Here is a 9,744-nt window from a genome sequence, read left to right on the forward strand (position 1 = left end):
TCTTTTCTTTTTTTTTTCAGAAAATAAAACATAATATGATAAATGCACAGAGGCAGACAGCATGATGCAGAGGGCTTACCGAACAGTCTTGACCTTTTGAACACTTTTTAGTGCCCGTGAGATCCAGATTTGTACATTTCTAAAGTTTAAAGTCATATGGTGAAATTTGCAGGAGAGCTTGCGGGAAAGCATCATCGTGACAGATCGGAAAAAGGATGTCAGGTCACTCCAGCTCGCACTGTCACCTTCTCTGCACACTTCCAGCGGCTGGCGAAAGAAGAGAGGGAAAAAGCCTGCTGACTTTTTCTGCTTTTAGAGCAATCTCCACCAACGGCACCATCAAAGGAAATGGGCAGCACCGCAAAAATATAAATGATTAGGTCTGTTATGAGGGAAGATGGGGCTTAAGAAAAGAGAGTCAGGCTGTGAATGTACCAGCCCATTGTGGGCTGTGAAAAACAGCACGAGTGCACAGAGGTTCCACCTCAAAGAAACGGATTACAGGAGCACCGCTGGACAGAATGCCACAAAGCCACATTCTTAGCAGTGCCCGTCTTTTCGCGACAGCCACGTAACACTTGATTAGCATCAAAATGGTATACTTGTGCCTGTCCGCAATCGAATCACAGATTATACGCATATCACACGTACTCATGTTCTTGAAATGGATATTGATTCTCCCGCAGTGCACAACTAACATGGACCTGAGAGAGAGACCACACTGGCTTTGTGGTCTGAGAACATCTACATCCAGTTTGTTTTCAGTCATACTGGAAGACATGCAGTACAGCTTCTCAGAATATATTTAAAAGGCCGAACCATTGAAAACTGAATAGACCTCACTATTATGAAATAAAAGAGCTTGATGTTTCACAGTGCACCGCTCACCCCCCCCTTTCAAACTGTCCATGTTTGGAAACTTGGAGGGAAAAATCCAAGCACACCAAAATGTGTCCCATCAAACCATGTGATAATGTTCTCTCCGCTGATTGGTCAGACTTGTTGGGAGCGGAGCAAGACAGTAAATACAGGAAGAAGGTCTAGTGCAGATTTCTGTGCAGTTTAACATGGAGCAGCAGCGGAGATGGTGTCTGTTCATAGCTGTAGTAATGATCAGGCAGGATACCTGGTTAAACTGCACCTGCAGAACGAGGTCAGATCACCTTCTCACCACAAATGAACCGCTCCAGAGGTTCCTTGTGCAGTTGTTTTGGTCTGGATCTGAGTTACTGGTTACTGGCAGGTATTCTCACCTGCCCAAACAAAGGGTGAAAACGAACCAGAGTCCGATTTAACCGGACTGAGAGTGTGAAAACGCCCCAAACTGCAAAGCAGCCACTAAACACAGGAAAACATATTGTAGCCCTTTAATTCAAATGAAGGTTTTCTCTGTAGGATGGGCTTTTACAATAGTCTGGAAAAGAAAACTGTCAGATCGTTGTTTAGGCCACACCTGCTTTTTAGACCAATAAAAAACCTGATCATCAGTATACCCTCAGCTTTAGTTCACAGCTGCTGCATCATCACTATTGTCTTACTCAATTGAAGAAGATCAGAAATCAGTGACCACTCCCATTTGACAGCTTTTGTAAGTCCATGTGAAACATCTTGTGTCTGCAGATTTGCTTCAGAAAAGCTTTCCGGAGATTGCCATCTCAGTGAAGACCAGGAAGGCCCTTCGATCGATTCTCAACTTCAACAGAGAAACCATCCAGCAATTTGATTCAGCAGGACGTGTAGATGAAGTGGAAGCCTCAAAACTTGAGAAGGTAAAAACTTTTTGTCACTACTTTCTGTCGTAATTCCAGATTCCAGCTCACTGCTGTTTAGTTATTAATTTCTCCTTGTTTGTTTTTTTGATCAGGTCATTGAAAAAAATATGAAGAACCTCAGGGATTTCCCCCCGGCCATCCTGATGCCGATACACATGGAGGTCCTGCAAAATGTGCCATGGCTTCGTAACAGCATTCCTCAGATTCTGTATTTGAAGGTAGAACCTAAAGTATTTAATTAAGGAGCTGAAATAGAGACCTAAGTGCAGGTCTCTACACCAATGAGTCAAAACATTATGACCACTAGGGGTAGTATGCTGTTGTTCTTCCACGTGCTGCCAAAACAGCTCAGACTTCCTGAAGGTGGTATCTGTGTCAGATCCTTTAATTACTGTTAAGTTGGAGTCGCTGCAGCTCGGATCAGCGCCTCCCAGAGCTAAATAGAGCACCCTCACGATGTGATCTTACAAAAAAACAGACCACCCCTCATTGCTCCTCAAGGTTCAAGGTCCATTTCCGACCCTCGCGTGTCTGGTGTAGGCAACAGTAGATGAGGTTTCGAATGTTTGGCTCTTTGGTGTATAAATACAGTATTTAGCAAAAGTCTAAAAATAAAGGGTAATAAGTTTTTATTTGTTGAAAAAGAACCTCACATTAAACACTGCTCTACATACAAATCACCCATTTCCAGTGCTGTCCTGGAGGAAGGCAGATATGTTCACTTCCCAACCAACACCTAGTTTATCTAATCAGTCCTTCATTAAAGTCAATCAGAGTCTGGAGCTCATAAAAGATCAGCACTCAAACCTGTGTTTTCCTAGCTGTGCTGCTCTAACCAGCATATCTATAACTTTACTGATCAACAGAACATTCTGATCACTGACTTTATATTTATTTGAGTTTATTCTAATGTTATATAGAGTTTTATAGGTATATATTAGACTGTTACACTAATATAGTAACATTCTCTATATACAGTTATATAAATATAAAACATATGCTGTTTCAGAAGTGCAGATAAAGAAATATAAAAAGTTTAAATAATAATTATTATTACTATCTAGTGCATAGACCCAAAATGCATGATTTGGTGGATGAATTCATTTTTGATGGATTGGTCCTGCTGTTGTTTCCAGAAAGTTTCCAAACTGTTGAATTTCATGTCTGGCGAGACCATCATCTGTGAAAATGACCAGCCTGAAGGAATATACCTCATCATCTATGGCACAGTAAAGGTAAGGTACACTCTTGACAAGTGTTAGAAAGGTTATAGTCCACAGCTGCTTCTGCTGCTGCTGCTGCTGCTGCTTCGCTACGTTTAGCTACTGCAAACACATAGCGCTATCGTGACGTCTGAGATTTCCTTAGCAGGAGTTAAGTCGTATTGATCTGCACAGTAATTCTGAAAGAACACTGATAGTGTATTATCTGCCTACTGTCAGTGTTGGCATAAGAATCATTAGCAATGTGGTTTGGTGTTCTGTCCTGGGTGAAATTGAGTTTTACCAGTAACTTGGCGAGGCTTTATTGACCCTCAGAGCCAGAGTTTGAGATGCGAGTCTGGTCATTATGGCCCAGCGTTGTTGTAAATGAAACAAGACTGCACTTTACAAAATGATATTTGGAGAACTTTGAGGTTAAAAGTTCACTTTAGTTTTTATTCCAGGTGAAGTTAATACACAACTGGAAATCAGGAAAGCTGTTTCTTTAATGTACAGTAACATCAGGGACACAGTTTCTCTCTCCGACTCGTAGAAGGGTTTTGCAGATGTACATAAAATGCATCATAAAAAAGAAAGAAAAGCTTATTTCCGAATTTGTTACTAAATGATGTGCGTCATGACTAAATCAGGTTGTTCTAAAGCGTGGACAACGTTAATCAGATCAGAAAGCCCAATACAAATGTAGTGGACATTAGTATAGGTGGGGATTGGCTCTACATGACATCCCCTCTGCTCTGGAAGAATGAGGCTGACTAATTTCTCCTGAACAACACACCTGTAGTGTAAGCCTTGTCTCAGCTTTAATTATCCCACACCAAGGACCAGAGGAGAACCTAACACAGAGCATGCAGGTAATGCTGTTAATATGTGCACATTACACTTGATTTGTCACTTTTTGCCACCTTATAATCGAGCACAATGTTAGCAATTTTAACACATTTCAATGTGGCACTGCAATTATGGGTTATTTGGAAAGATAGGGGATAATAGGCCTGTCTCCCAGAGCATCACTTGAACATTAGCTGGGGAAATGCTTTGCTCCTTATAGATTTCACTGGCCTTTGGTCGCCAGCGTGCATTTCAGTGAATAGGTTTAGCATAGGTTTAATATTTTACAAATGAACAGTTTTGTAGAAAAATCTTTTTTCTTCGTTGTTTTGAGAAGCAGTAAACACAGCCTATGTAGCTAATCAAGCATAAAACACATAAAACATAGATATTCAAAACATCCTAACGCAGTTTCTCTTCATCCCCTTTAGCAGAAATCACAGCTCACAAGACCCTTTTTTCATTCAGATTTCCCCCACTCTTCTTAGCAGACAGTCTTTCGTTCTGAGATGTTCTTGGGTTGTCTTGCTTGTTTCTTCAGGTAGTCCATGGTGGTTAATCCTGTTGTAGTTGTCAGTTAGTTTAAGTACTCATACTTTGGGCTCGGAAACAAATTAATCTGCTAGAAAAAACAGTGAAGAGTCAGAAAACAGCTTTGGCCCGATTTATTCAAATGAACTTGCTGGACAAAATCATTTTGATGTAATGTAAGAAAGAATGAAGAAAGATAAAGTCGTTGATTATAGATAAAAAAATCAAGAAGAAACCCAGTTAGCCGGTCTGTTAACCCTTTCTTTAGTCTAAACACTGGTGTTCTGACCTCAAACCAAACCATTAATATCAATTAATACATATTGGACAGACCCGTAGGTCTTACAGTCTCTTTTCGGCTTCAGCCTTTTAACAGAGGGTTTAACATCTACATCCAGGATTTGCTGGAATTTTGTGGAATCCATTCTTCCCTCCACCCGTACAATATTGGCAGTGCCACTGGCAGCAACAGCCTCATGTTTCACAGTTGGCATTTTTACTTCAAACGTATCTCTGCTGACGGTGGTCAGAGAGCTCTGCTTTGACTTTATCAGTCCACAGCACTGTCTAATGTAAAGGGTCCCTTCTTATGACTCTTCTATGACTTATGTTTGAACATAGCAATGCTGCACAGTGGAACGGTGCAGAACCTTCTAGTTCTTGGGTGTTGCAGGTTCTTGGAAGCCATGTCTGGGTTTTGATTCCAGCTTATGGGCAGTTCTCTCTCATAGTTTTCTTGGTCTTCCAAATCTCATCTTGACCTCCACAGTCCCCCTGCCTACATGGCAGTAGTTCCTTAGAGGAGCAGGGATTTTAATGAGTGTTAGCACAAGGTTCGTAGAGTGAAAATAGAGGATGTGTTTTATGTTTGATTTGCTACAGAGGCTGTTCTCTCTACTTCTCTCCAGTAAATGGTGCCAAACCTTCCCCAGACTGTAGGTGTAGGTAGCTGTTTCTGATAATGTGGCCAGTGAGAGTTGGTAAGAGTCGGGTAGACATAAGGCGGCAGCGATCAAACACAGAGACACACAGATCAAAGGACTTAAATCTTGCTTGATTCGGACAGCACTGATTATCAGGCCTTCTGAATGAACAAATACATCAGTAAACACTAATGATTACACGCCCTGAATTTCACATGAAGGGTGACCTGCTGGAGTTCAGAGCTAAACCCTCCATATCACTCATCCCTGGACGGAACACGTTGATCATTGATATCTGACCTAGAAAACAGTGGGATGTTGATCGGTTATGTGATCTCTATTGCTCTTCTAACAGCTGCATGATTTAAAGGGAGTCCACTCAGGTACTGCATGATGTGTTTAGTGTATGGACAAAAGTATTTTCATTCATTGTTCAGTTATTGTTTCTTCTGAAATCAAGAGTATTAAAAGAGTTGCTTGTGCTAGAGGAACTCCTCTCTACTGTCCAGAGAAGAAGGCTTTTTACGAGGAGGATAGCTGTGGAAATTTGATTAGATAGGTTTGATAAGATTTGCTCCTCTGCTTGTAATAATTTCAGATGAGTTGAAATGGTCTTTATCACCTGCTTGTTTTGCTACAGGTGACGAGATCGAGACCAAGCCGTGGAGAGGATGATCAGGACGAGGAGAGTGAGGTGACGGATTACCAGAGCTCTGGCACTATTTTTGGAGAGCTAAACTGCCTCACACAGCAGCCCATGGAGGCCACTGTCACCTGTATGACCCACACGATGGTGAGAACGCTAATTACTTAAGAGACATATTGATGAATTTGGTGACAGTTCAAGACCAGATTGTTAGCCTGCAACTTTAGCCTAGCATCTCCTGTTGTAAAGTATTGTTGTGGATCACACATCAGTTACTAAACACGCCTTGGCTGGTCAACTAAGTCTGGGGTCAGTGATCAATACAGTGATCAATTACTACACTAATACTATAAGGTATACACTCGATATTAACCTTAACAGTGTGGGTTTGGCAGGTTGGTACACAAAATATTAACATACTAACCTGTTTTGTACTACATGGAAGTGTCACGCATTACTGCATATTCTTCTGCTGCCATCGCCGCTGCGCTTGAACCACCATCCACTAATTTTTCTCATTTTACAGACGCAAATTGTGGGATTTATTGGAACCACATAAAACCGACTTTTGTCTGGTTCTGAGTGTTTATTGTGGATATTTGAGCATACTCAACTTCTGCACTTTTGTCTATTTTACATACTACATTCTCCAAAACTAGTTAGTATAAATAATTAGCAGGCATGTTGGGCAAATCCATGCTCATTTGATTGTTCACTAAACTACTGCTTTAAGGGAAAACCAGTACATCAGATGTTTATTTTTATTTCTTTTTAATAAACAGATTTGTTCATGAAAGCTCTGTTTCTCCCCAGCATGTTCAGCTGAGCGCTGCTAGTGTCGATAGTTACTAAATCCTCGGTTTGTTCGTGGTCAGTGCCACTGAAATGGCTCTTGGCAATTTTGGCGTTCTTTTGCTCAAAGAGCCAGATGTGTGATTTTCTCTTCTTTCTAAACACAGTAAGCATGGAGAGGAGCTTAATTGGCCAGCCAAGCCCACTGTTATTCCTGCATAGGAGCTTAATTGACTGCTCTTCCCACAGACATGCTTCGTTACCAACGAGTTGCTGCATGAGGCTTTTGACGCTTTCCCTGATAAGCCTTCACTAGAGTACAAAATGTGGCTCTCACTGGCAGTCAGAAGCAGCTGCACCATCCTCCTGAACAACAGCAGATACCAGGTGAACCCACCCCCCCACTCCCCACCACCCTGCTTAGGATGGGTGCTGTTTCAAGACCGTAAGCCAGTTCATCTCTAAAACAGGGAAAAGACATTATCGCAATTGAAAACAGCTCAGACTTAACAAACAGTTACAAAGTACAGTAAAAGAGTTACATGCTGCTGCCGACCCTAAACTACAGTAGCAGCATTAACCTTGTGCCTCTACTCACTGGTCCATCATGGACCATGCTGAGCACAGCAGTGACACTGACGTAGTAGAGCTGGTATGAGTACTAAGCACAGCGCTGCTACAGGATTTCTGATAAAGAAGCCAGTAGGTACAGACTGATCATGTCTGTGTTGTCTGAGTTGTCTTGCAGGACTGGACCTGCCACCAGATATGTGAATACCTGTCCAAGGGCTACCTGGTGGACGTGGAGGTGAACAGGACTTTGGCGCTGTATGATGACAGTGTGGATACAGTGGTGTTAATTCATGGCAGCTGTGATGATGTGGCGACTCAGAGCTCCTACCAGGCTCCAGCTCTTATCAGCAGGATCACACATCAGGTTACAATCAGGAACACACACACACACACACACACACATCACAAGTCCCTTGTTTTATTTCTATCAGTCAAACAAATACAGATTACTTATTATAGAGCAAGGTGGTGAAGTGAGGGCAGCACAAAACTACTGGTATCTGGAAGCCCAGCTCTGTCATGGAGTGACAGTTATTTGTAATCTGCATTGTCATTATATACTTCCTGATATTCCAAATAAATCTAAAAATAAAAATATTTTTCTTTTGCTTGAATAAGAAACAAATCGCCTTCATGAGCAAGCCTCGTCTTAGACTAAATTTAATGTCAAAAACTGTGATTAGTGTAGGTCCAGGATCAACCGATCCTAAATGCTGAATATAGAATGTTATATCTGTATAACTGAAAATTAGAGGCAAACATTTAGACCATCAAACCCAACCGTGCAGGGTGTGTTTTTAGATGCTGTTCTGCTGACACCTGCTGGTGTTTGGGCAGACATGCAGTCTGCTCTGCATAGATTGCTCCCCCTACTGGCCAAAGCCAATGTGAAAAAACAGTGTTTTTATACGCTTGCTTCACAGCCCTGATCATATTAATCATTTTAATGTCATCATATATACAAAATATTCAATATTCAAATATTAAAATTGTGACTGATATAAGAATTGTCACCTGAACCTGATATCTGATAAAGCTGATGTGGGTAGAAATTGGGACCAAACCCACCTGCATCAGATTTACTCAGAAACAGAACATTTATTAGTAGGAAATACAAGCAGTAAAAACCAATAAAATGCAGAGATTTAAGTTCAGTATTGTAGCATCATCTAAACACTCTGCTCTGCTGAAGATCAGTAAACACACCAACCTCAGATCAGCTCACATAATCACACAAATCCAAACATCCATCGCTTCTTCCTTCTTCTGACATTTGGATGATGTCTCCTTATTGTTAACCAGTAATCCCTCATATATAAAAACATAACAATATAACCCATAAACTGCAACTTAGTTTTATGGAAATATGTGCAGTGTGGTGTGACGGTCTGTGAGAGAAGCTCAGTATCAGAGTGTGGGGGTCAAATGTGATGTTACTGGTTCAATTTCTTTGGGGCTGGGGCATGGTGACATCATAAGAAATCAGATGTTTTAGAGGCAGTGAAAGTCAGTTATCATTTAAATAGATAATAAAACTTGAATTATTTTTAAAGATATTATTTGATTATTAAAGTGATCAGCAACACAAAATAACAAGGTCAAAAGGTCAGCTTTGATTTCAGACTTTAATAACAGTGATATTTATTTGCAGGTAAAAGCGGAGAACTAACGCTGTGTCACTTCTGGTTTAATTTAGGTGGTAGGAAGAGCGAACATCACCAAACTGCTGATGGTTCCGAAGATGCCCTCAGCACGACCTCAGGGTAAAAACACCTAATTCTTTTAGAGAAAAAACAAAAAACAGGAAATCACTAAGAATTTACTCCTATTGGGCGTCGGGAGCTAAACGTTTTAGATAAAAGTTTTAGCTTCTACTAAATTTTTGCTTCTAGACACAAGGATACATTTGGACCATCATGGTGACCAATCATGATGATGAAGCTCCTGGTAGGGTCTAGTGCAGGAGACTTGGTAAAGCCTCAGGGCCCGAAGTGAAGGCATATGGGTTTCTGTGGTCCTGTTCTCCATTAATAATCAGACCTCTCAGACCAGCTCTGAGCTGTTGGAATAGTTCTGATCTGTAATGAAGCTGGAACTCACTGAATGTGTTTACATGCACTTCATAATCCACTTCATAATGAGTCAGGCAGCGATCGGAGTTCTGCTTTGTAAACCAGCCAGTAAACTCATGGAATAAGACGTGAAGTAAACGCCATGTAAACCCAAACTTCGTGCTGCAGCTTTAGTTTTTTACACATCGAGCCACAATATGAACAAGCTGAAGAATATTTGAATCCTTTATTTCCTGCTCTGGAAGTGTTTCGTCGTCGTCTCACAGGTGCTGTTTGCTTATTTCGGTCTGATTTCACACATGCAGACTGAGAAATCAGAGGTGACTCCAGTTGAGATCCTGACCTCCTGAGCTAAAACCCAGCTCTCTTTCTCTGATTTCTAGA

This window comes from Salminus brasiliensis, chromosome 19 (genome assembly GCF_030463535.1).
Source record: "Salminus brasiliensis chromosome 19, fSalBra1.hap2, whole genome shotgun sequence".
Lineage (NCBI taxonomy): Eukaryota > Metazoa > Chordata > Actinopteri > Characiformes > Bryconidae > Salminus > Salminus brasiliensis.